The following is a 26,557-nucleotide window of genomic DNA, read 5'->3' as shown; positions in this document are numbered from 1 at the left end:
CAACTCTCACCACCCTACAACTTTGCAGCTACTAATTGTTGCCTTAATGGCTTAAGTAAAGGCCTAATAATAAAGTTATCAAGACGAAGATAATGAACAAACCATAACCTTTGCTTCATTAGCAGTATGAAAATACCAGAAACTTTCTTTTTGAAAATTAAGAAGAATAAATTTTTTAAAATACATATAATATTTGAAGTCATCTTTTGAAAATAATTGTAGAAGACTGGGAACTTCAAAGATACTAATGATCTGCTTTGGGCAAGACAATGAAATTAAGTCACTTCTGTCTGACAAACAAGAATTATGAAACACTACATGAATACTATTTTACATAAAGATTAAAAATGGTTGATAATGACAAATGAGACTTGATTTGTTAACACAAAGGCTTACGACATAGCTCACTCTTTTTCTAAATCCAGTCTATAGTCATGGCGTAGAAGAAACAGAGATCTTAGTTTAATTTGTATTTTAAAACCATATATTCATATAATAGTCTCCCCTTAACCATGGGGATAAGTCCCAGGATCCCCAGTGGAAGCCTAAAACTATGGATGATACCAAAGCCCATACATCCTATGTTTTTATCTACACATACATACCTACGTTAAAGTTTAATTTATAAATTAGGGAAAGTAAGAGGTTAACAATGTCTAATAACACAATAGAACAATTATAAAAATATACCATAGCAAAAGTTATGTGAATGTAGTCTCTATTTATGGAAATTTCCATTTTGGGCTGCAGTTGACAGAGCAGAGGGTAACTGAACTCACAGAAAGAGGAAACGTTAAAAAGGGAGGACTACTGTATTTAAAGTATGGTTTTAAAACACTCGAAGAACCAAATCAGCCAGAAAAAAAAAAGTCTTACTAAAATTAAACAGAAATATTTATCTAAGAACTTATAGATGCATGATCCTAAGAGGACAAATGAAAAGAAATGCTAAGATAATAGTATATCATCATCCTATATTCAACTGACTTCCTTTACAGTCCACATGAACCAACAAAAATAAAATCTGCAACATGCAACTTATCCCTGAAAACACATTTCAAGGAATACAGATTGAGTATCCTTTACCAGAAATGCTTGGGGGACAGAAGTGAATCTCGGATTTTTTCAGATTTTGAAATATTTGCATACACATAATTAAATATCTTGAGAATGAGACCCAAATCTAAACAGGAAATTCACTTACGTTTCATATACATGTTATACACATATCATGAAGGTAATTTTTTATATATTTCTTATAATTTTATGCATGAAAAAAAGTTTTATAATTGTTTTGGTTGTGGCCTGTCACATGAAGTTAAGTGTTGAAATTTTCCACTTGTGGCATCATGTTGGTGCTCAAAAAGTTTTAGATTTTGGAGTATTTTGGCTTTTGAATTTTTCAGATTAGGAATGCTAAACCTGTATAACAGTATTACAATAGTAAAGTTAAATTAAGTTCTTACATCAAAATTTTTTTAATTCACAATTTAAAAATTATTTTAAATGTAAGCATTAAAAATTAAAATTTCATCATCCAGGTATTAAGCCTAGTACCCATTAATTATAACAAATCCCCATGATACAAGGTTACCCATATAACAAACCAGCACATGTACCCCTGAACTCAAAATGAAAGTTAAAAAAATAAATGATTTATCTCTTTTAGATTACTCTAGTAATAAAACCATATAATCAAAACCTAATCAGCAGAGAATAAATCTTTAATAGTTACAAAAATTGGGGAGACATTATGGAACTACTCCAAAAAACTAAAAGGAGGCATTCCTCTCTAAATCATTCTATGAGGCATCCTGAAACCAACATCCTGGCAGAGATACAACTACAAAAAAAGAAAACTTCAGGCCAATATCTTTGATGAACATCAATGCAATAATCCTCAACAAAATACTGGCAAAGTGAATCCAGCAGCACAATAAAAAGCTTATCCACCATGATCAAGTAGGCTTCATCCCCAGATGCAAGACTGGCTCAACATATGCAAATCAATAAATGTAATTCATTACATAAACAGAACTAAAGACAAACCACGATTATCTCAGCAGATGCAGAAAAGACTTCTGATAAAATTCAACATCCCTTTATGTTAACAACTCTCAATAAACTAAGTATTGAAGAAACATACTTCAAAATCCTAAGAACCATATATGACAAACTAACAGCCAATATCACACTGAAAGGGCAAAAGCTGGAAGCATTCGCCTTGCAAACCGGCACAGGACAAAGATGCCCTCTCTTACCATTCCTATTCAATACAGTACTGGAAGTTCTGGCCAGGGCAATCAGGCAAGGAGAAATAATAAGCGTACTCAAATAGGAAGAGAGGAAGTCAAACTATCCCTGTTTGCAGGTGACATGATCCTATTATATATCTAGAAAACTCTATCATCTCAGTCCAAAAGCTTCCTAAGCTTATAAGCAACTTCAGCAAAGTTTCAGGATACAAAATCGATGAGCAAAAATCACTAGCATTCCTATACACCAAAAACAGAGAAGCAGGAGCCCAATTACGAATGAACTCCCATTCACAACTATCACAAAAAGAATAAAATACCTAGGAATACAGCTAACAACGGAAGTGAAAAACCTCTACAAGAAGCACAAACCACTGCTCAAAGAAATCAGAGGTGACACAAATGGAAAAATATTCCATGCTCATGAATAGGAAGAATCAATATTGTGAAAATGGAGGCCAGGCGCGGTGGCTCACGCCTGTAATCCCAGCACTTTGCGAGGTCAAGGCAGGTAGATCACAAGGTCAGGAGATCGAGACCACCCTGGCCAACATGGTGAAACCCCCTCTCTACTAAAATACAAAATAGCCGGGCGTGATGATGCATGCCTGTAGTCCCAGCTGCTCAGGAGGCTGAGGCAGGGGAATCACTTGAACCTGTGTGGCAGAGGATGCCATGAGCCAAGATCGTGCCACGGCACTACAGCCTAGGTGACAGAGCAAGACTTCGTGTCAAAAATATATATATTTTGTGAAAATGGCCATACTGCCCAAAGCAATGTAAGGATTTGATGCTATTTTCATTTAACTACCATTGATATTCTTCACAGAATTAGAAAACAACTATTTTAAAATTCATATGAAGCCAAAAAAGAGCCCAAATAGCCAAGACAATCCTAAGCAAAAAGAACAAAGCTGGAGGCAATATATTACTTTGACTTCAAACTGTAAGCTACAGTAACCAAAACAGCATGGTAGTGGTATAAGTACAGGCACAAAGATCAATGAAACAGAAAAGAGAACCCAGAAATAGGACTGCACACTTAGAACTATCTAATCTTCGACAAATCTGACAAAGCAAGCAATGGGGAAAGGATTCCCTATTTAATAAATGGTGTTGGGGCAGGGCGCGATAGCTCACGCCTGTAATCCCAGCACTTTGGGAGGCCGAGGCAGGCGGATCACCTGAGGTCAGGAGTTCAAGAGCATCCTTACCAACATGGAGAAACCCCATCTCTACTAAAAATACAAGATTAGCTGGGTGTGGTGGTGCATGCCTATAATTCCAGCTACCCAGGAGGCTGAGGCAGGAGAATCGCTTGAACCCGGGAGGCAGAGGTTGCGATGAGCTGAGATTGTGCTATTGCATTCCAGCCTGGGCAACAAGAGTGAAACTCCATCTAAAAATCAATAAATATATAAAAATAAATTAAAAAATAAAAATAAATGGTACTGGGATAACTGGCTAGCCATATGTAGGAAACTGAAACTGGACCCCTTCCTTTAACCATTTATAAAAATTAACTCAAGATGGATTAAAGACAAACATAAAACACAAAACTATAAAATTCCTACAAGAAAACCTAGGCAATATCACTCAGGGCATAGGCATGGGTACAGATTTCATGATGAAGATGCCAAAAGCAATTGCAAAAAAGACAAACATTGACAAATAGGATCTAATTAAAGAATTTCTGTACAGCAAAATAAACCATCGACAGAGTAAAGAGACAACCTACAGAATGGGAGAAAATTTTTGCAAACTATGCATCTGACAAAGGTCTAATATCCAGTATCTCTTAGGAATTTAAACAAATTTACAAGAAAACAACCCATTAAAAAGTGGGCAAAGGACATGAAAACATACTTCTCAAAAGAAGATATACATGTGGCCAACAGTCATATGAAAGAAAGCTCAACATCATTAATCATTGTAGAAATGCAAATCAAAACCGCAGTGAGATACCATCTCACACCTGTCAGAATGGCTATTACTCAAAAGTCAGGCCAAGCACAGTAGCTCACACCTGTAATCCCAGCACTTCAGGAGGCTGAGGCAGGTGGATCACTCGAGGTCAGTAGTTCAAGACCAGCCTGGCTAACATAGTGAAACCCTGTCCCTAATGAAAATACAAAAATTAGCCAGGCATGGCAGTGGGCTCCTATAGTCCCAGCTACTTGGGAGGTTGAGGCAGGACAATCACTTGAACCCATGAGGTGGAGATTGCAGTGAGCTGAGATCATGCCAGTGCATTCCCCAGCCTGGGTGACAGAGGGAGACTCCATCTCAAAAAAAAAAAAAAAAAAAAAGTAAAAAAGTAACAGATGCTGGAGAGCTTGTGAAGAAAAAGAAATGCTTTTACAATGTTGGTGGGAGTGCAAATTAGTTCATTGTGGAAGACAGTGTGGCGATTCCTCAAAGAGCTAAAAACAGAACTACCAATCGACCCATCAATCCATTACTGGGTATATACCCAAAGGAATATAAATTGTTCTATTATAAAGACATACACAGCCATATGTTCATTGTAGCACAATAGCAAAGACAGGGAATCAACCTAAATGCCCATCGATTATAGACTGGATAAGGAAATGTGGTACATATATGCCATGGAATTCTAGGTAGCCATAAAAAGGAAAGAGATTATGCACTTTGCTGAGACATGGATGGAGCTGCAGGGACATTAATTATCCTTAGCAAACTAACACAGGAGCAGAAAACCAAATATCACGTTATCATAATAAAGTGGGAGCTAAATGATGAACACGTGGACACATGAGGGGAAAAACATACACTGGGTCCTACTGGGGGGTGGAAGGTGGGAAGAAGATCAAGAAAAATAACTAGTGGATACTAGCCTTAATGCCTGGGTGATGAAATATTCTGTACAACAAACTACCATGACACACATGTAACAAATCTGCACATCCTGTACGGGTACCCCTGAACTTAAAAGTTAAAATAAAATTGGGGAGACAGGGTTATATTTTTCCAATGAGTAAACTGAATAGTTTTTATTGGTAAATTTAAAAATGCATTTATCATTTGGGCTTTCTAAAGAGATCTTTTTAACATTCTAATTCTGTTTTCTTCCTCAAATATGCTATGAAATACTTGATTCACATTTGTATTACTACCCTCTAAAAGGGAATGAGACAGCTGTCCTGGGTGTAATTTAGTGGTACTGACAGTGAGAACCCTGGTAGATGAATTTTAAATATCCCTCTTGATGGGGCTCAGAACACACTACCTCCAAAGTATGGCACACTGACATAGAGAACACAGCAGAAGCAGGAACGTCATTCTCTAATCTTTTTCCACCCATCTCCCAGGGCAGGTCAGTTCAAGAGAGAGGTACCTTCCCTGTACTGGAAGGAGACATATCCTTATCTCTAAAGACAAACAGACATAGAGAAAAAGAATTTGAACAGAGAAAGCCTTTGCTAAATTTCCCCCAGTTTATTAGCATTAGATCATATCCTCTTTGTCCAATCATGGACATTTTTCCATGACTGTTTGTCATAAAACCTAAGCATAAAAACACACAGGTTTCTCTGTTTCTTGGGGGGGAGGTCTGAAGGATTCCATGTGATGTAAAGTTTGTATTAAATAAAACTGTATGCTTTTTTTTCTTGTTCATCTGTCTTCCGTTATATGGTCCTCATACATGAACCTAAGATGGGAAGAAGAGATATTTCTTTTTCTCCCCTACACTCTTACTTACCTTAGGTATCTCTTTCTTTAACCAGACTATCTCTTACTCTAAGATGTTACTCAAAGTGTGTAAGCCAGCAGCATCTGTATCACCTGTGAGCTTATTAGAAACGCAAACTCATGAACCCTACCCCAAGCTATTGAATCTGAATCTCTGGGGAGAAGAGACACGAAGCTTTTAACAAGCTCTTGAGATAATTCTTATGCATATAAAGCTAGGATACTTGTTCTCAATACTAGCTAAACATTATAATCATCTTAAAAACTTTTTTTAAAAAACCAACCAAAACCTTGGCTCTGATCCAACCAATTAAATCCAGAATCTCCTGGGGGTAGGTCTGGATATGTGTTTAAAAGTTCTCTAGGTAATTTTAATAAACAGCCATTGTTTCAAGAGAAGAGCAAAATTTGTGATTTGGTTTATCATTAGCAGCTGGCTCTCGGACGGTACCTTACCAATTCATCTGCTAACCATTAAGACAATTAGACAACCTTGTCTTAGCCTCTAAACCAGCTTCTCCTAGCTATGTGTACATTTGGCTTCTTATATTCATAACCTAATTTTTTCTTTTGCACTTTTTATTTATTCGAATTTCAAACATGAATTTAAATAGGAAGAATAACACAAAGCAGTGCTTGTGTGCATTAGAGTTACCTAGAAGGATAGTTAAAATGGATTCCTGGGCCCAACCCCAGAGTGTCTGATTTAGTAGATGTGGGCTGCGGTCAAATAATTTGCATTTCTAACAAGCTCCCACAGGGTGCTGAAGCTACTGGGCCAGTGACCAGTGACTTTGAGAATGACTGGCACAACAGACCCCCATTTACCTGTTACCCAGTTTCCAACAATTATCAACTAATGGCTAATTCTCATCTCTGTACCACCACTCACTTCTCCATGGCCCAGATTATTTGAAGCAAATCCCTCACATATCATTTCATCGATAAATATTTCAGTATACAGTAGTCCCTTTTTATCCACAGGGATATGTTCTAGGACCCCCAGTGGATGCCAGAATCCAGATAGTAGTGTACTTTCTATATAATACTAAGAACAGATTTACTTTTCCTTCTTCACAATCTCATGGACAGAAGATTCATTTTTACCACAGAGCTTAATAACCTCAGCATACCATTTTTTTCTTATTGAGAACTTTCACCTTTTCACTTAAAGGAACCACTTTACGGCTTCTCTTTGGCACACTAAATTGCTAGCATTCCTACTCTTGTGCTTTGGGGCCATTATTAGTAAACTAAGGGTGACTGAACACAAGCACTGAAATACTGTGACAGTTGATCTGATAATTAAGCCAGCTACTAAGTGACTTACACAGGTGGGTAATGTATACAGAGTGAATATGCTGGACAAAGGGATGATTCATGTCCTGGGAAAACAAAGTAGGATGGCTTAAGATTTTATCATGCTGCTCAGAACAGTGTGCAATATAAAACATAGGAATTCTTTATTTCTAGAATTTTCCATTTAATATTTTCAGATCGTGGTTGACCACAGGTAACTGAAAAATCATGGAAGCAAAACCACAGACAAGGAGGAACTATCATATATCACTAAAAACACGGATTTTTAAAACCCAACTTCAATAAAATCATTAAGTTACTGTCCAAAGTTTCCCAATTGTCATTTTTTTCCAGTTTGTTTCAATCAAGATGCAAATAAGGTAAAACCGCTGTTAATGGGTCTTTTAGATATCTTTTGATCTGTATGTTCTCCTTCCACATATTTTACCCTTGTATTTTTTGTTTCTTTTGAGACAGTGTCTTGCTTTGTCATCCATGCTGGAGTGCAGCAACACAATAATAGCTTACTGCAGCCTCAATCTCGGGGCTCAAGTGATCCTCCCACCTGAGCCTCCTGAGTAGCTGGAACCACAGGTGCATGCCAACACACTAGCGTTTTTATTTTTAGTAGAGATAAGGGCTCGCTGTGTTGCCCAGACTGTTCTCAAACTCTTGAGCTCAAGTGATCCTCCTGCCTTTGCCTCCCAAAGTGCTGGGATTACAGGCATGAGCTATCACGCCTGGCCTCCCCTTGTAATTTTGTGGCTGTTGAAGAAACTGAGTCATGTGTCCTATAAAATTTCCCACAGTTTGGATTTTGCCTTCTGCATTCTCAACGTGTTAACATTTCTTCTGTTCCCTTTATTTCCTGTAAATTAGTAGTTAGATTTAGAGTCTTGATCAGATTCAGGTTCCATATTTTTGGTAACATTGTATACTGTTGTGATTTGTTAAGTGAGGTATTTAAGTTATGTATTTAAGTTAGGTGATGTTATATACTGTTATGATTTGTTAAGTGAGATATTTAAGTTTTGCGTGGCACAGTGAAGAACATTCAGACTGGAGTGGTGGAAAGATTAGGTTTATTACCCATAGATTTAAGAGAGAAGACAGTGGGGTGTCATTGAGAACATGAATGCTCAACCAGCAGATGGGGAGCAAGAGAGAGGCTGAGACCTTTGGGTGGAGGCCTTCATTGGTGTCCAAGGTTTTACCTAGGTGGGTTTCCCCTGACAACCCCCAGGTGCGGTTGTTTGAAGGGAGCACAAGTTTAAGCACGGGCTTGGGGATTACATTATCTGGTTCATAACATTTAAAAGTAGAAGGTGGTCAAACAGTTCAGGGTATGGGCCTTATCTATCTAGAAGAAATACTAACTAGGTGGAGACTATCTCAAAATAGGTAGGTCAAAAGTAACAAGTCAGGGACAACATAACAAGATAAATGCTGAGACAGCATTACATGAATAAGAGTTGTAACACGTACTACCATGAGGAAGCATTTATTGCCTGTTGCCTCTCTTCTTATGGTTTTAGTAAATGATGATCATTGCCTACATCTACTGATTCAGTAGGGTTGCAAAATGGGTAATCTTCTAATCTTTTCTTCATTTACTAACTGCAATAGTTTTACAAAAAGAAATATGTCCTCATCACCTACTTGGTTACCCTGGGGTATATATATCAAAGGCAGGATAAATTCTTGATTATTTCTAGTTCGTTGTGATCATGTGTTGCTTAATGAAGGGGATGCATTCTGAGAAATGCACTGACAGGTGATTTCATCATGTGAACATGACAGTGTGTACTTACACAAACATAGATGATACAGCACCTAGACTATATGGTATAGCCTATTGCTCCTAAGCTACAAACCTGTCAAGCACGTTACTGTTTATAAACACACACATTAGCCTAGGCCTACACAAGGTCAGAATCATCAATATCACATCTTCCTCCGCTACATCCTGTCCCCGTGGAAGTTCTTCCAGGGCAATAACATGCATGAAGCTATCATCTCTTACGATAACAATGTCTTCTTCTGCTATATCTTCTGAAGGACCTATGTGAGGCTGTTTTACAGTTAACTTCTAAGTTGGAGTATACACTAAAAAAGAATAGTATAAGAAGTATATAAACCAGTAACACAGTCATCTATTACCACTATCAAGTACTATGTATTGTACATAATTGTATGTGCTGTACTTTCACATGACTGACACCTCGGTGGTATGTTTACACCAGCATCACCACAAACACATAAGTAATGTGTTATATGATAATAGGATGGCTGCGACATCACTAGGCAATAGGAATTTTTCAACTCCATTATAATTTTATGGGACTACTGTCATATATGCAGTCTGTCACTGACCAAAATATTGTTATGTGGTACAAGATTGCATCACTTTTCAAAAATATAAATTTGAATAGTGACTGGATATTTAAAAATTACTGTTGTTTTCAGATTTAATAATGGTATTGAGGTTAGGTTAACAACAGACTTTGTGTTTTCAGTGATATATACTGAAATATTTAGTGATGGAATAATAGAATGCCAGGGATTTGCTTAAGTGGGTGGTGATACAGATGCGATATGTATTAGTTGACAATTGTTGGAAATTCAGTAAAGGGTAAATAGGGGTTCATTATACCAGTTAGTACACACACATTTGATGTGTTTCGATAAATATGATGCTCAAATTGGCTCACTTTTAGCCAGTGAGATCTCTTTCAAGTTGGCTTTTATTTTTTTAGTCTTCTTAACAGGATCTCATAGCTTTCTTTAAAAAAAAGTGACTTTCCTTGTTTTCTACTATGATAAGATGTCCACATTCACATTTTACATTTCCTGACTCACCCAGGGAATTCTCAGTGAGCTCTGATTCATTTTATAAAAATGTGGAAAATATTATTTAAAGAATGCCCACAAGTGCTGGGATATTCACTATTACTGAGTTCATCATTGTTCTTCTGGGCCTTTTGAGTGGACAGAAACAGGTAATTTTTTCAAGATAAAAAACAAACTCTAATACTTTCCATTTAAATACAGGAACTATCAGATTTCTACTTACCCTCACCAATCTTACCTCAGGATCTCCTTTAATTAACCAAAAAAAACTCCTTTTTTTTTTTTCTGTTGAGACAGAGTCTCACTATGTTTCCCAGGCTGACGATGTCAAACTTGGTTTGGCAGAAAAATCACAATTTTTTTTTTTTTTTTTTTTTGAGAAGAAATCTTGTTCTGTCATCTAGGCTTGAATATAGTGGCATGATCTTGGCTCACTGCAAATTTTGCCTCCCAGGTTCAAGAAATTCTCCTGCCTCAGCCTCCTAAGTAGCTGGGACTACAGGTGCCGCCGCCATGCCCAGTTAAATTTTCTATTTTTAGTAGAGACAGGGTTTTGCCATGTTGGCCAGGCTGGTCTCGAACTGCTGACCTCAGGTGATCCACCTACCTCAGCCTCTCAAAGTGCTGGGACTACAGGCGTGAGCCACCACACCCAGCCCTAAAAATCCCAATTCTTAAGACGCCAATATAGATACTCAGAATAACACTATTAACACCACAAACAGATGACTATAAAAGAGTTTAAAGTGTCTTTTTGCATTCTATTTTTCTCTTAGGCCAATTTTCTTTTAAGCAACATCTTTCTTCAATATTTGTGTATGTGTGTGTATCCCTAGCAATATGTCCCAGAGATCATCTATTGTAATACATGAAGATATACTCTTCTATATAGCTACTGACAGTATGATAATGTTTCACCTCAACTCTATCATTTTACGTAATATGTATGTTCATACATCTGTGGCTTTCAAACAGCCTTTGCAGGTGGTCTGTTTTATTTGCTCTCTCTTTTTCTTTGGGATATACTTTAGTATACAGGAAAGTTTCTATTTTTAATGTAATGATTACATTTATGCTAATTATTTTTACAAAAATACCTTATCCCCATGCCACATATTTTTCAGGGCAATTTTCTATTTGTTCTCCACTATAAGCAAGATGAAAATTAAAAAACAGCCTTCCCCCTCCTCTCCTTTTCTCCATATCTGACTTTAAGTAGTATCATTTTATTACCAATTAATATCTACAAGCCAATGAACAAATTTATTCTACTTTCCTAAACTCTTTTTCATTCTCTTCCTATTACTGCAGTGTTGGTGTCTATAGTCAATATATATATACTTACTATACTGTATCTTTCATGTCTGCCATTTTATCTTAGTTCTATAGATGAATATAAAATGCTCAAAATCAGTCCTGATTTTACTGTCTCTAGTCGTATTGTTTATCTGAATCTGGTTGATTGCTCAAAACATTTATAGAAACATTCTGTGAGTTTTTACATGTTTATAATAGTTTGCTTATGACCTTTATAGTTAAAGGTAAGAATGGGCCAGGTGCAGTGGTTCACGCCTGTAATCCCACCACTTTGGGAGGAAGAGGTGGGTGGATCACGAGGTCAGGAGGTAAAAACCAGCCTGGCCAAGATGGTGAAACCCCATCTCTACTAAAAATACAAAAAAAAAAGTAACCAGGTGTAGTGGCAGGTGCCTGTAATCCCAGCTACTCGAGGGCTGAGGCAGACAATTGCTTGAACCTGGGAGATCGCTCCACTGCAATCCAGCCTGCATACGGTGAGCTCTGCCTCAAAAAAAAAAAAAAAAAAAAAAAAAGGTAAGAATGATTCTATGTAAAATCTTTGGCTTGCATGTTTTTTGACACATAGTTATTATATTAACCTATTATCTTCTGACATGAAGTGTTGCTGTCAAAGTCTGATGATGTTCTGATTTTCTTCTTTATGAGGGACTTGGTCTTTTCTTTAGATAGCCGAAGTATTTTTTTCTCTTTTCTCTAAATTTTTATAGTTTTCTTAGCACATATCTGGGTGTTAGCCATCTGGATCAATTTTCCTAGTTATCTGGTATGCCTTTTCAATATCAATGTCAAATCCCTTATTTTGAGGAAATATTTATTGAATGGTAGCTTTTAATATTTCTTCTATTCATTGCTTTGTGTTTCATCTTTGAAGACTCCTATTATATGTACTTTGGATCTTCTCTGCCTAAATTCTCTATCACTTTGTATTAAAACGTTTTATCTCTTGAGACTTCAGGTTCTAAAATGGCAGCATAGAAATAAGGTGGCTTCAACCATACCCCTCACCCCCAGAAAACCAAAAACAAATATACAGCACCAAGATTATCCCCTTCAATATCCTAGAACTCAAATATAAAGATGAGATAGTTCCTAGGGCCATAGGTAAATGAAAAAACTCTTGAGCAGATAGTAAGAGAATGGACTTCCATATCTGTGGCAACCTTTCCCCATCTGCTTGGCACCAACTACACAGAAAAATTTGCCCCCAGGCTGGTTGCAGTGGCTCACGCCTGCAATCCCAGCATTTAGGGAGGCCAAGAGAGAAAGAGCACTTTCATCTAGGAATTTGAGACCAGCCTGGGCAACATAGTGAGACCCTGTCACTACAAAAAATTAAAAATTAGCTGAGCATGGTGGTATGTGCCTGTATTCCCAGCTACCCAGGAAGCTGAGGCAGGAGGATTGCTTGAGCCTGAGAGGCTGAGGCTGCAGTGAGCCATCACGGTGCCACTGCACTCCAGCCTGTGCAACCAAGTGAGACCCTGTCCCTGAAAGAGATGAGTGAGTGAACCCATGTGTATATCTGCGGTAGGACATAGTGACATGGAGAAGAACACGGCCCTGGGATAAGAGCATTCTCTGGACCTTGTTGACCACTGCTCTTTGAAAAACCCTTCAGACTGTATAATACCACCCTCTTCTGGTTCCTGCTCTCCTTTCTAATGCTGCTTCTTTCTTTCTCTTTTTTCCCCTACATTCTGCTCCCTAGACAGTGTTGGAGAAGAAATTTAATTTCTCCTCAACCTTTATAAGTTTATTGCTGGGATAAACCAGTATAACAAAAGATATATTAAAAAGAGAAAAACAAGCAAGTTTACTAACATGTGCAGTGTATACATCATGCAGGAGAAATCTCAATGAAAGGTAATTCAAAACAGTGCTTTGCAACTCCAGCTTACCTAGCATCTTCAAGATGCTATGTTTCTGGAATATTTATAATGTTCTTTATTAATATTGATGGTGGTTTCTTGGATATTTACGTATGTAAAAAATTACTGAGCTGTACACTTAAGTTACTGTATATAATATCTCAGTTAAAAACAACATGCTGCCTCTGTCATTATCTTTCCTCCTCAATCTATTTTTATAGAAATTATAGTCAGGCCTTGCTTTCATAGTTTAAGAGTATTGTGAGACTATATAACATAATACTGAGTTAAAATAAGTATATCAATACCAAAATGTAAAAAATGTCCACTCAAAGACAAAAACCTGGAAGGTACACAAAAACATTAAAATATTTTGTTATGATTATGGGTACTATTTTTTCTAGCTTTTTGTTATACTAATTTTTTGCCATAAATGTCTCCAAAATATGTTTATCCTATATATCTAATTAACCACTTAACACAATTTTTGTCTCCAAAATGGTTCTATTTTTCCCTAATTCTATACAGCAAATTGCAGCTAACACAGTTTTCTTAGGTTACAGAATATGAAAAAGTAAACAAAGATTATTTTTGGCTTCATTTGATACAAATAATTTCTAAAAGCAAAAAGTAGGTAAGCAAAAAATGGAAAAAAATACAGTAATTACAAAAGATATTTATAGGATACAAAAGTGATCTGTATTAACAATATGATATCCAACTAAAGAACTAATGTTATTTTGAGCTACTTATGAAGAAGCTCTGTATCACTGAACATGAACACAACAATCAATTGTTGTTAGCTTTTGAAGATTTAGCAACATATTTTTGTCTGAAAGCGGGGCAGTCTTGAAAAAGTCTGAGGCTGACCAATTTGGTTTTTAGCTCTGGGCAAATATCACTGACATTTCCCCAAATATCCAATACCTGGATAGTGTTCTATAACTAGCCAAAATCTCTCCATAAAGGGCCATCTCCTGGGCCAAAAGATTCTATGCCTCTCTTAGCATACTATAAAGTCTGCTCTCAGCTACCCAAGTTACTTAGAAAAGGACCTGACAAAAATAACTTTATGTGTTATTCCCATGATACTCTTACATTTTAAGAAATAATTTCTTAAAGCAATAAAGCTAATGAGAGATTTATTTTTATTTTATTTATTTATTTTTTTTGAGACAGAGTTTCGCTCTTGTTACCGAGGCTGGAGTGCAATGGCGCGATCTCAGCTCACCGCAACCTCTGCCTCCTGGGTTCAGGCAATTCTTCTGCCTCAGCCTCCTGAGTAGTTGGGATTACAGGCACGCACCACCATGCCCAGCTAATTTTTGTATTTTTAGTTGAGACGGGGTTTCACCATGGTGATCGGGATCGTCTCAATCTCTTGACCTCGAGATCCACCCGCCTCAGCCTCCCAAAGTGCTGGGATTACAGGCTTGAGCCACCGTGCCCGGCCCAGTAAGAAGAGGGTAAAATCCTTCCCGAGTTATCTATCTGTGTGACTCATTGCTCACACGGCCCTAAAATGGAGTTACAAAGATAGTTTATATCTTTGCAGATATATCTGCAGTGTTTTATTACTGCTATAACAAATTACCACAAATTTAGAGGCTTAGAAAAACACAAATTGATTATCTTGCAGTTCTCTAAGTCATAAACTCAATGTGATTTTCACTGAGCTAAAATCAATGTGCTAACAGGGCTGTGTTCCTTTCTGGAGGCTCTGGGAGAGGGTCCATTCCTTGATCATTCAGGTTGTTGGCAGAATTGTTTCTTGCCACTGTATGACTGAGGGCCCGTTTCCTTGCTGGCTTGCATAGCTCCTAGAGGCCACCTCCATGCCTCAGCTTGTGATCCACTTTCTTCACCTTTAAAGCCAGCAACAGCCGGTGGAGCTGCTCTTACTTTGAATCTGTCCTCCTTCATCCACTAACCCCTAACCAGGAAAGGTGCTCTGCTTTTAATAACTCATGTAATTATATTGGATGACTGGATAATCCAGGATAATTTTACCATCTAAAAGTCCCTACCGTTAACCACAATTGCAAAGTTCCTTTTGCCACATTAAGTAACACATTCACAGGTTCTGGGGATTAACACATGGGTATCTTTGGAGGCCTATTATTCAGACAGTCATGAAATTACATTAGGAAGAATATAGCAGTTAATTTGGGGATTTAAAATTGTATTCCTTTTTTTTGAAAGATTCATATTTAGATATGAGCATAAACACATAAAATAATATTTTTATTACTTTTTTTTTCTTTTGAGACAGGTTCTGACTCTGTTGCCTGGGCTGGACTGCAGTGGTATAATCATGGCTTACTGCAGCCTCAACCTCCTGGGCTCAGGCAATCCTCCCACTTCAGCCCCCTGAGTAGCTGCAGCTACAGGCACCTGCCACCACGCCTGCCTAATTCTTTTTTGGTATTTTTGGTAGAGATGGGGTTCTCACCATGTGGCCCAGGCTGGTCTTGAACTCCAGGGATCAAGCAGTCCTCCTACCTCAGCCTCTCAAAATCTTACCACTTTTTAAATGTAGTTTGTGATATGTGGTTTTGGCTTTCAAGGACTTATTCACAATGATTTTTTTTTTAAAGCCTAAATAACAATTTTACCTTGTGACCACGTTGTCACCAAGTGGTGGTAGGAACTTGGCATGTGGTACTAGATTACTAAAGATATCCAAAAGAGCTCTTTTCCATCTTGCAAGATGGCGGGTGAAAATGTTGAGAAGCCAGATACTAAAGAGAAGAAAACTGAAGCCAAGAAGGCTGATGCTGGTAGCAAAGTGAAAAAGGGTAGCCTCAAGGCTAAAAAGCCCAAGAAGGGGAAGCCCCATTGCAGCCGCAATCCTGTTCATGTCAGAGGAATTGGCAGGTATTCCCGATCTGCCATGTATTCCAGAAAAGCCTTGTACAAGAGGAAGTACTCAGCGGCTAAATCCAAGGTTGAAAAAAAAAGGAGGTTCTTGCAACTGTTGGTGGTGACAAAAACGGCAGTACCCGGGTGGTTAAACTTCGCAAAATGCCTAGGTATTATCCTACTGAAGATGTGCGTCAAAAGCTGTTGAGCCACGGCAAAAAACCCTTTAGTCAGCACGTGAGAAAACTGCGAGCCAGCATTACCCCCAGGACCATTCTGATCATCCTCACTGGATGCCACAGGGGCAAGAGGGTAGTTTTCCTGAAGCAGCTGGCTGGTGGCTTGTTACTTGTGACTGGACCTCTGGTCCTCAGTCGAGTTCCTCTGCGAAGAACGCACCAGAAATTTGTCATTGCCACCTCAACCAAAATTGATATCAGCAATGTAAAAATCCCAAAACATCTTACTGATGCTTACTTCAAGAAGAAAAAGCTGCAGAAGCCCAGACACCAGGAAGGTGAGATCTTCAACAGAAAAAGAGAAATACGAGATTACAGAGCAGCGCAAGATTGATCAGAAAGCTGTGGACTCACAAGTTTTACCAAAAATCAAAGCTATTCCTCAGCTCCAGGGCTACCTGCGATCTGTGTTTACCCTGACAAATGAAATTTATCTTCACAAATTGGTGCTTTAAATGTCCTAATAATCTAATTAAATAACTGATTACCTTTAAAAAAAAAGATATCCAAAAGAAAGTATTTTAAATTATTGAAGTTGCTTTTAAAAAGAAAAAAAGAACCACAATAGGTATACTACCCCAACCTGCCTAGACACAATTCATTAGACCAGGCATGTGTACCAAACCTAAGCCAAATCTGTGATCCCTTCCCCGAGAGAGTGTTTAAAATTGGGACTAAGATGCTGTCTCAGCCTGACTACTCTCTCAAATAGAAAAATGTACTCTTGAGACTTGTTAACACTAGTCACTTTCCAGCACATAAACGGAGGGGGATAAAAAAGGTCAATCACTGGAAAAGAAAAAAAAGGACCTGGATATACAGACAGAATCAGATACAAAAGACACGAAGAAAACAGAGACTTTCTGTGTTCTCCTAGCACTCCAGTTCCTGTTTCCTAAGGTCTGACTACATCCTTTCCCTAGCTTCTGCAAGATATCCCTATATCCTTATAACCAATTCTCCTTTTTGCTTAATGGTTTCTTCTACTTGCATCAACTAAAATAAAACATAGAGTAAATCTGAAGTCATAAGATCAGTCACACTTCTCCAGCACTGCTTGTGTTTTTCTCAATTCTGGCATATCATTGCAGTGTTGCCTCTTCCTATATAATAACTTTATATTAAAAAACAAAGAAACAAACAACACACTAATACTTGTAAGAGGAAGCAAACAGGATGCCCATGGAGAAGTTATCATAGAATCCTGGAGTTCAAAAGAGAAAGGTAATCATTTAGCCTAGACAATTTACTTTGTAGATGAGAAATATTAAGACCCAGAAGAGGCCTCTGACTTTGTAAACTCGCCACTGGAGTCTTGACTCTAGGCTCCACAAACTTGCTAATGCTACTCATACATTTAAACAAAATAAACAATCATACTAAACAGCACAATAGAGAGAACAATAATTGAGAATGTTTTATAAAGTGTTGATATATCAAAAAATGATACATTCCTTTGAGGAAAGAGACTACTTTTCCTTCTGTATTCTGTCAAATTGCTTAGGCATGCAGGTTATTTCCCAACAGAGAAATAAATATTTAAACTAAAAGCATGACTTGACTATAAGGACTTTTAAAAGTACCTCCTCAATGCCAACCTCACCCTTCTCTTTACTACTCCTGTATAAATATATTAGATTGAAAGAACCCTCAAAAGTATAATCTTTGGCTGTTTCTGCCATCTTGGAGCCTGTGGAGGCCTGCTAGGAATAGGATGTCTAAAAGGGAAATACGCCTGGAAGGCTGTCGTACAAGATCATGTTTGCTTGCTCTAAGTGGGGACTCCAGAAACAAAGGGAGGATGCAGCTCTTCTTAAAGTTGAAGGTGTTTATGTTTGAGATGAAACTGAAATTCTGTTTGCGCAAGAGATACGCTTATGTATATAAAACAAAGAACAACATAGTGACTCCTGGTGGCAAACCAAACAAAACTAGAGTAATTTGGGGAAAGATAACTTGGGCCCATGATAACAGTAGCATGGTTGGTGCCAAAATCCGAAGCAATCTTCCAGCTAAGGCCATTGGACACAGAATCTGTGTGATGCTGTACTCCTTAAGGATTTAAGCTAATGAAAAGTAAATAATAGTAGATTTGTGTTTTTGGGGGAAAAGGCATAAACTTTGGCCAAGTTCAATGAATTCAATTCATAAAATTGTACACTCACAAACTTTAAGTGGGAGAGAAATTAGATGTAGAGTTTTCTATATTCTATTTAGGGTACAATAACTGATGTTTGGGACCAGTTACTGCAGATGATAAGTTTCTCTGTTCATCTATTCATTGTAATTATTTTAATTGAATAGATGAACAGAGATATGTCTTTTTATTATAATGTCTAAACGAATATTCAAAGACAGAGAAAATGAGAATCACAAAAAAAGTTATCTCTTCCACAAGAAATAGCACCACCTGCTGATAAATAAAAGCAATAATGTCAATTAATTTAAAATGAGGCCAAGTACTTTTTATATTTAGATCTTTCCCCTTGAACACTATTGTTTAATATCGATAATTCATTAATATATTGTATAATTTACTTACTTATAATAAATATGTTAATTTAAACATTTGTCCCTTACAATTGGAATCAAGCATTTCTTTAAAATCAAAGGTAAAAATAAAATTTATTATGTAACATTGAAAACATTATGGTACTATGACTTTTAATTTTTATCCCAAAGGTAATTTACTTGTACCACATTTATTTTACTTACCATCCAGTACATTTAGTTTCTACATTTGTTTTTATATTCTCTGATCATTTCACTTAAAATAATGCCATCTCCTTTTCCCAGCTTAATTTTTATAGCACTCATTCCCATTTAACATATATTACATTTACTTTTTTGTTTATAGTCGTTCCTCTGATGGAATAAAAACTCTCAATAACAAAGAATTTATTTTACTTATTGATTTTCTTTAACAGCTAGGGCAAGTGTCTGGTATGTAACAGACTCTCAATAAGAGTCTGTTTCATATTTGTAAAACAATAAATATGAAAATAAATGAACAAATTAATATGCAATGCATTTTTGAATTTTTTTTTTTTTTTTTTTTTGAGACAGAGTTTCACTCTTGTTGCCCAGGCTGGAGTGCAATGGTGCAATCTTGGCTCACTGCTACCTCTGCCTCTTGGGTTCAAGCGATTCTCCTGCCTCAGCCTCCCAAGTCGCTGGGATTACAGGCGTGCACCACCACATCCAACTAAAATTTTGTATTTTTAGTAGAGATGAGGTTTCCCCATGTTGGTCAGGCTGGTCTCAAACTTCCGACCTCCGGTGACCCACCCGCCTTGGCCTCCCAAAGTGCTGGGATTATAGGCATGCATTTGTATACTTCCTTGAAGTAATAGCTATATCAAAAGTTCAAAGCTCTTGATAGATTTTGCCAAATTATCCTTGGGAAAAGCTGTACCTGTTAATGTTCCCATCAATGTTCCATAAAGAGGCCCATTTTCCCATTTTCTAGTGAGTAGGAATGGCATAACATTGTGATTTTTATTTTCATGAAACTCACCGATAAAGAGACAACATATTTTGGATTTCTGGGGATATTACCCTTCTTTTATCCTTTGCTCACTTTTTTCCAATTCCAAAATTTCTATTACATTCCTCTTGCACAATTTCTATTTTTTATTGATATTTTCTATTTGTTCAGACTGTATTTTTTCCTTTGGCTCTTTGAGCATATTTAAGAGCACTGATTTAAAGACTTTGTCCAGTGTCTTCAATAAATGGTGCTGGGAAGACTGGATACTTATATGCAGAAGAATGACCCCTGTCTCTCACCATATACAAAAATCAAGTCAAAATGGATTAAAGCCTTAAATTGAAGACCTTAAACTATGAAACTACTATAAGAAAGCATTGGGAAAAATCTCCAGGATGTTGGTCTGGGCAGAAATTTCTTGAGTAATACTCCACAAGCACAGACACCAAAGCAAAAATAGATAAATGGGATTATATCAAGTTGAAAAGCTTCTGTATAGCAGAGGAAATGATCAACACAGTGAACAGACGACTCACAGAATTGGAGAAGATATTTGCAAACTACTCATCTGACAAAAAGGATTAGTAACCAGAATATACAAGGAGACCAAACAACTTCACAGGAAAAAATCTAATAATCCGATCAAAAACTGGGCAAAAGATCTGAATAGACATTTCTCAAAAGAAGTCATACAAATGGCAAATGGATATATGAAAAGGTGCTCAATATCACTAAGCATCAGAGAAATGCAAATCAAAACTGCAATGAGATATCATCTCACTGCAGTTAAAATGGCTTATATTCAAAAGACAGACAATAACAAATGCTGGTAAGGATGTCGAGGGAAAGGAGTACTACTACACCATTGGTGAGAAGGTAAATTTGTATAACCATTTTGGAGAACAGTTTAGAGATTCCTCAAAAAACTGAAAATAGAGCTATCATATGAGCCAGCAATCCCACTGCTAGCTATATACCTAAAAGAAAGAAATCAGTATATCAAAGAGCTATCTCCATGTTTGTTGCAGCTCTGTTCACAATGGGCAAGATGTAGAAGCAAACTAAGTGTTCATCAACAGATGAATGGATAAAGAAAATGTGGTATATATATATACAATGAAGTACTATTCGGCGATAAAAATGAATGAGACCCTGTTATTTGTAATAACATGTATGGAAAGGGTGACCATTATGTTAAGTGAAATAAGCCAGGTACAGAAAGACAAATACCACATGTTCTCGCTTATTTGTGGGACTTAAAAATCAAAACAGTTGAACTCAGAGAGTAGAAAGATGATGTCTGTAATCCCAGCACTTTGGGAGGCAAAAGCAGGTGGATCACTTGAGGTCAAGAGTTCAAAACAAGCTTAGCCAACATGGTGAAACCCAGTCTCCACTAAAAAAATACAAAAATTATCCAGGCATGGTGGCAGCCATCCCAGCTACTTGGGAGGCTGAGGAAAGAGAATTGCTTGAACCTGGGAGGCAGAGGTTGCAGTGAGCCAAGATCGTTCCATTGCACATCAGTCTTAAGTGACAGAGCGAGACTCTGTCTCAAAAAAAATTAAAAATATAAAAAGAGTAGGAGGATGGTTACCAGAGGCTGGGAAGGGCTGTGGGTTGGGTATAGAGGGGAGGTGGGAATAGTTAACATGTATTAAAAAAATAAAAAAGAATGGATAAAATAAGGTCTATTATTTGACAGTACAACAGAGTGACTGTAGTCAAGAATAATTTAATTGCATATTTAAAAAGTAACTAAAAGAGTATATTAGATTGTTCATAACACAAAGGATAAATGCTTGAGGGAACAGATACCCCATTCTCAGTGATATGATTATTATACATTGCATGCCTGCATCAAACATCTCATATATGCCTTGAATATCTGTACCTATTGTGTATCTACAAAAATTAAAATTAAATAAATAAATAAATCAAATCTATAAAAGTAGAGAGTAGAATGGTGGTTAGCAGGTGGTAGGTAGTGGGGAATGGAGAAACGCTGATTAAGGGGTATAAACTTTCAGTTAGACAGGAGAGAAAGTTTTCAAATCTATTGCATACCATGGTTAATAACAAAGTATTGTACATTTCAAAATTGCTAAGAGTTTAAATGTTATCACTAAAAAAAAGTTATATAAGGCAATAATATGTTCATTAGTTTGATAAAATCCTTCCAAAATGTATACATATATCAAAACATTACATTGTACCAGTACCTCATAAGTATTTACAATTATTATTTGTTAACTGACAATAAAATTTTGAAAAAAAAAAAAAATAAAGTCTTTATCTAATAAGTCCCATGCTAGGCATTCTCAGGGATGGTTTCTATTGATTTCTTTTCCTGTGAATGGACCATAATTTCCTACTTCTCGTATGCCTTGTAATTTTTGGTTGAAAATTGAATGTTTTTAATATCATAATGTGGTAACTCTCGAAATCAGAATCTCTCCCCAACAAGGCTTGTATTGTTGCTTGTTGAAGGCTGCAGTCATTTATCTATTTACTGACTTTTCCAAACTATTTTCACAGACTGCTTTTTGTGTGTGGTCATGGAAGTCTCCACTCCATTATCTCAGCAGTCAGCCAGACAGAGCCAAAAAGAAAGAAAAAAATATTCTCCCACTGTTTGCCAACTGGTTCTGACCTAGGCACTCCTTTAACACATAGCCAGACCACCTACAACTCTGCTTTACCTTTCACTCCTTGTTCATTCACAGATCAAAGATCTTCGAGTGATAGAAGCCTCACATCCTCTGGTCTTTTCTGAGCATGTGTCTGGCCCCGGGCATGTATGCTACATTCTAGATCCCTCAGGATATGTGAGAACCCCCCAAAATCTTTCTTCTTTGATGCCACTCCAGCTCTGAGAGATTTCTAAGGGGTCAAAATAAAGACAAAACTCTATGTCAGTCCTTCAGAGAACTATGACAGGTCAAAAAGTGCAATCTGTGAGAACCACAACTTCTTGAGGACACTGTCCATATTGCATCCCCTGCCCTACCCCCACTGCACCACCAAGTAAACGCACACCAGCAAGACACACCCGAACCAAGGCTGCCATCATTTTAGCTGCTGCTAGACTGGGAGTGGGGGAATGGTAGGCAGGTAAGCAAAAATGCCACAATGCTTTCTTACCAAAATTTAGCAGTATTTTTTAAAATTAAGCACGCCTTTGGCTGCTAGTGGTTTTTTATTAGATCCCAGAGCTCTGAAAAAGTTGATTCTGACATTTTTTGCCAGCTTAATGGCTGCTTCAGTGGAGGCACCAATTTTTAGGACTGCCTACTCCACCATTTTCTGTGACATCATGCTTCCTCTGCTCATTTTTACTGAAGAAAGTTTTAAAACCTTTATTCCATCTGCATAACTGATAGAGTCAAAAAGAAAGGCTCAAACTATACAAAACCATCTAAGGAGGAAGAAAAAGATGACCCAAATATACTATCCAACAACAATGAGTATACCTTTAGCCACAGAGTTAAGAGATATGGGCACACAATTTTACTTAAGTGGGATCATAGACTAACATGCTGTCCTACAATCCAGTCTTTTTACTAAATAACATCATGGGTATCTTTCCAGGTTATTACACATGATCCTTCTCCATTTTTAATGAGTCAGAGTATTGCACTTTAGGTATATGGAATAATAACCAATTAGTCTCCTGCTCATGGACATTTATTTTTAATTTTTACTATTAATACTGTGATGAAAACTGATATGCATATATCTTCGTGTACTTATACAATAATCTCTTTAAAGAAAATACCAAGAGAGATTCCTGAGTCAAAGGATATGTACATCTGACATTTGGATATGTATTATCAAACTACCCTCCAAAAAGTCAAATCACTCTATATTTCCACTAATACTGTATAAATGAAGGAGCTTATCTCCTCCTGCTCAAGTGAAACTGAGGTGATTCTTAATCTTTTCAACTTACTGGGTAAAATATATCATTTTATTTATTTACTTCTTTATGTATTAAATTGAACATCCTTTCATGTCTTTATTGGCCATTCACATTTGTCTATGAACTACTCACGGCTTTTGGCTATTTTTCTGGACAATTTCTTGAACGATGAAATTCAAACAGGTAGCTTTTCCACTCTACTCCACTGTGAGAATCACTGCAGTAGTTTAGCATAGCTCTAAAATGTACAAAGCTGATTTTTACAAACTTATGTTCAATTATTTAAAATAAACTTTTGGTATGTAAGGAATGACAATAGCAGAACAGCTGCTATCAGATCTGCCTCTCACAGATAACACCTATACACTCCAGACAAAATACAAAACACGTATTTGAAGCCTGGAAAGCAATCAAAAGTAGGCAGACAGCCAGTTTGGAAAACAATTTGGCAAGTCCTCAAAGAATTAAACATAGGGTTACATTTGTTGCAGCAATTCTACTAAGTATACACCCAAGAAAAATTAAAACATATCCACACAAAAATAAAAATGTGCTCACACATTCATGGCAGCATTATTTCTAACAACCAAATTTTGAAACCACCTAAATGTTGATTAACTGATGAACAGATAAACAAAATGTGTTATAAACATATGATGAAATATTATTTGTCTATAAGAAATAAAGTACTGATACATGGATGAATCTTGAAGACATGCTAACTGAAAGAAGCCAGTCATAAAAGGCCACATACAAATTATTTCATTTATATGAAATGTCCAAACTTGACAAATCCAAAGAAAAAAAGTAAATTAGTGGTTGCCAGGGACAGGAGTGGAGTAGGGAAAATAGGGATTGACAGTCAATGGGTATGCAATTCCTTTTAGGGGAGAGAAAAATGTTCTAAAATTAGAGTTTGAAAATGGTTGCACAACCCTATGAATACAGTAAAAAAACTGACTTGTATATTTTATTTTATTTTATTTATTTATTTTGAAGCGGAGTTTTGCTCTTGTTACCCAGGCTGGAGTGCAATGGCGCGATCTGGGCTCACCGCAACCTCCGCCTCCTGGGTTCAGGCAATTCTCCTGCCTCAGCTTCCTGAGTAGCTGGGATTACAGGCACGGACTTGTACATTTTAAATAGGTAAAACGTATCATATACAAATTGTATCCTAATAAATTTTTTTTTTTAAAAAAGCAGCAAGAAACTTGAGAGAAGTCAATGGTTGAAAAAGGGAACAGTATTGAATGAATTTCCATTTTGTAAACAATCTTTTACCAGAGAACAGATCCTACTTGATGTCAAGCATGATAGCTCAACCTCAAATAGAAACCTACAGTTTCTACGGTTTACTGGTAGAAAGATTAACAGGGCAGAGTTCTGGTGACCACCAGAGACGGGGGAAGATCCTGGAAAGAATAAAGTCACAGAGATCTTATCTTCTGACTACCACATAGGAGTTCAATGCCTGATTCCTGATATGGGAGACAGTTTGAGTTTCAAACAAATTAAGTCCCTGTTAACAGACACCAAAAAATTAGCACTCTTTAGAGAAACACAACAGAATCCAGTCTCTACTATGCATTATACACAATGTTTGGAGTACAACCCAAAATTACTAGTCATTCAAAGGCACAGGAAAACCAACACAATGGAAAAGGTAATCAATGACAAGATGTTAGAATTAGCAGATGATGATTTTAAGGCAGCTATTATAACCAAAGCCTTAGTGAAAAATAAGTCCCTGAACATGTAATAACAGTGAAAATCTCAGCAGAGAAATAGGAACTATGAAAGAATAACCATATGGAAATTCTAGAATTAAAAAATACAATATCTGAAATGAATTCACTGGATAGGCATATGAGAAGAGTTGACCAATGAAAGGCTTAATAAACAAAGATAGATCAGGAAAAATTATCCAAATGGAAAAACTGAGAGAAAAAAACAAAATCGAGACTTGTTGACCTGTGGAACAACATTAAAAGGTCTCAAAGTTCTGAACTTCCAAAGGGAAGGAAAGAGAGAATTGGATAGAAAAATTATTTGAAAAAGCAACGGCCCCAAATTTCCCAAGTTTTGTGAAATCGTAAGTTTACATTTTCCAGAAATATAGACAAATATGAAGACCTGTGGAACAACATTAAAAGGTCTCAAAGTTCTGAACTTCCAAAGGGAAGGAAAGAGAGAATTGGATAGAAAAATTATTTGAAAAAGCAACGGCCCCAAATTTCCCAAGTTTTGTGAAATCGTAAGTTTACATTTTCCAGAAACAAGACAAATATGAAGAAAATCATATGCTGCCAAACTGCTAGAAACCAAAGACAAAGAGGAAGTCTGCAAAGGAGCCAGAGATAAATGCCATTTACGTTTGGAACAATGATACAAATAATCACTTTCTGATCAAAAACAATAGACCAAAGGACAGTGGGGACAACATCCTTAAAGTGCTGAAGAAAGAAGAAAAGAAAAACAAAACAATCTGTCAACCCAGAATTCAGTGGTAGCACTCCTCCCCTTCCCCACATGGTGCTTTAGAGACAGTGAGGTAGAGAGCCCTGTCAGATCATTCCAGCTTTGCAATAATAATGCAGTGGCCCTCCCCAGTGAGCTCGGTAAAGACTGTGTGGTACATCCTTGCCTACTATCCCCAGTCTGCACTAACAACAGCAAAGAGACAATATTAACCCCTTCTCAACAAGAGAGTTAGGGAAGGATTATGGAGAGAACGGAGC

General features: G+C 37.0%; 1 protein-coding gene and 2 pseudogenes across 5 annotated transcripts in view; 2 read left to right on the top strand and 1 right to left on the bottom strand.

Annotated features, from left to right (window-relative positions):
• IFT80 (intraflagellar transport 80) overlaps positions 1-26,557 on the bottom strand; it is a 141,508-nt gene that overhangs the window by 61,716 nt on the left and 53,235 nt on the right. The window lies entirely within an intron of this gene.
• LOC128930025 (large ribosomal subunit protein eL6 pseudogene) lies at positions 16,017-16,862 on the top strand (annotated as a pseudogene).
• Positions 17,020-18,567, top strand: LOC128930038 (large ribosomal subunit protein eL33 pseudogene; annotated as a pseudogene).

The sequence above is a fragment of the Callithrix jacchus genome, chromosome 17 (genome assembly GCF_049354715.1).
Source record: "Callithrix jacchus isolate 240 chromosome 17, calJac240_pri, whole genome shotgun sequence".
Classification (NCBI taxonomy): domain Eukaryota; kingdom Metazoa; phylum Chordata; class Mammalia; order Primates; family Cebidae; genus Callithrix; species Callithrix jacchus.
Note: the sequence above shows the minus strand (reverse complement) of the source record. Positions and strands in the feature narration are given on the sequence as shown.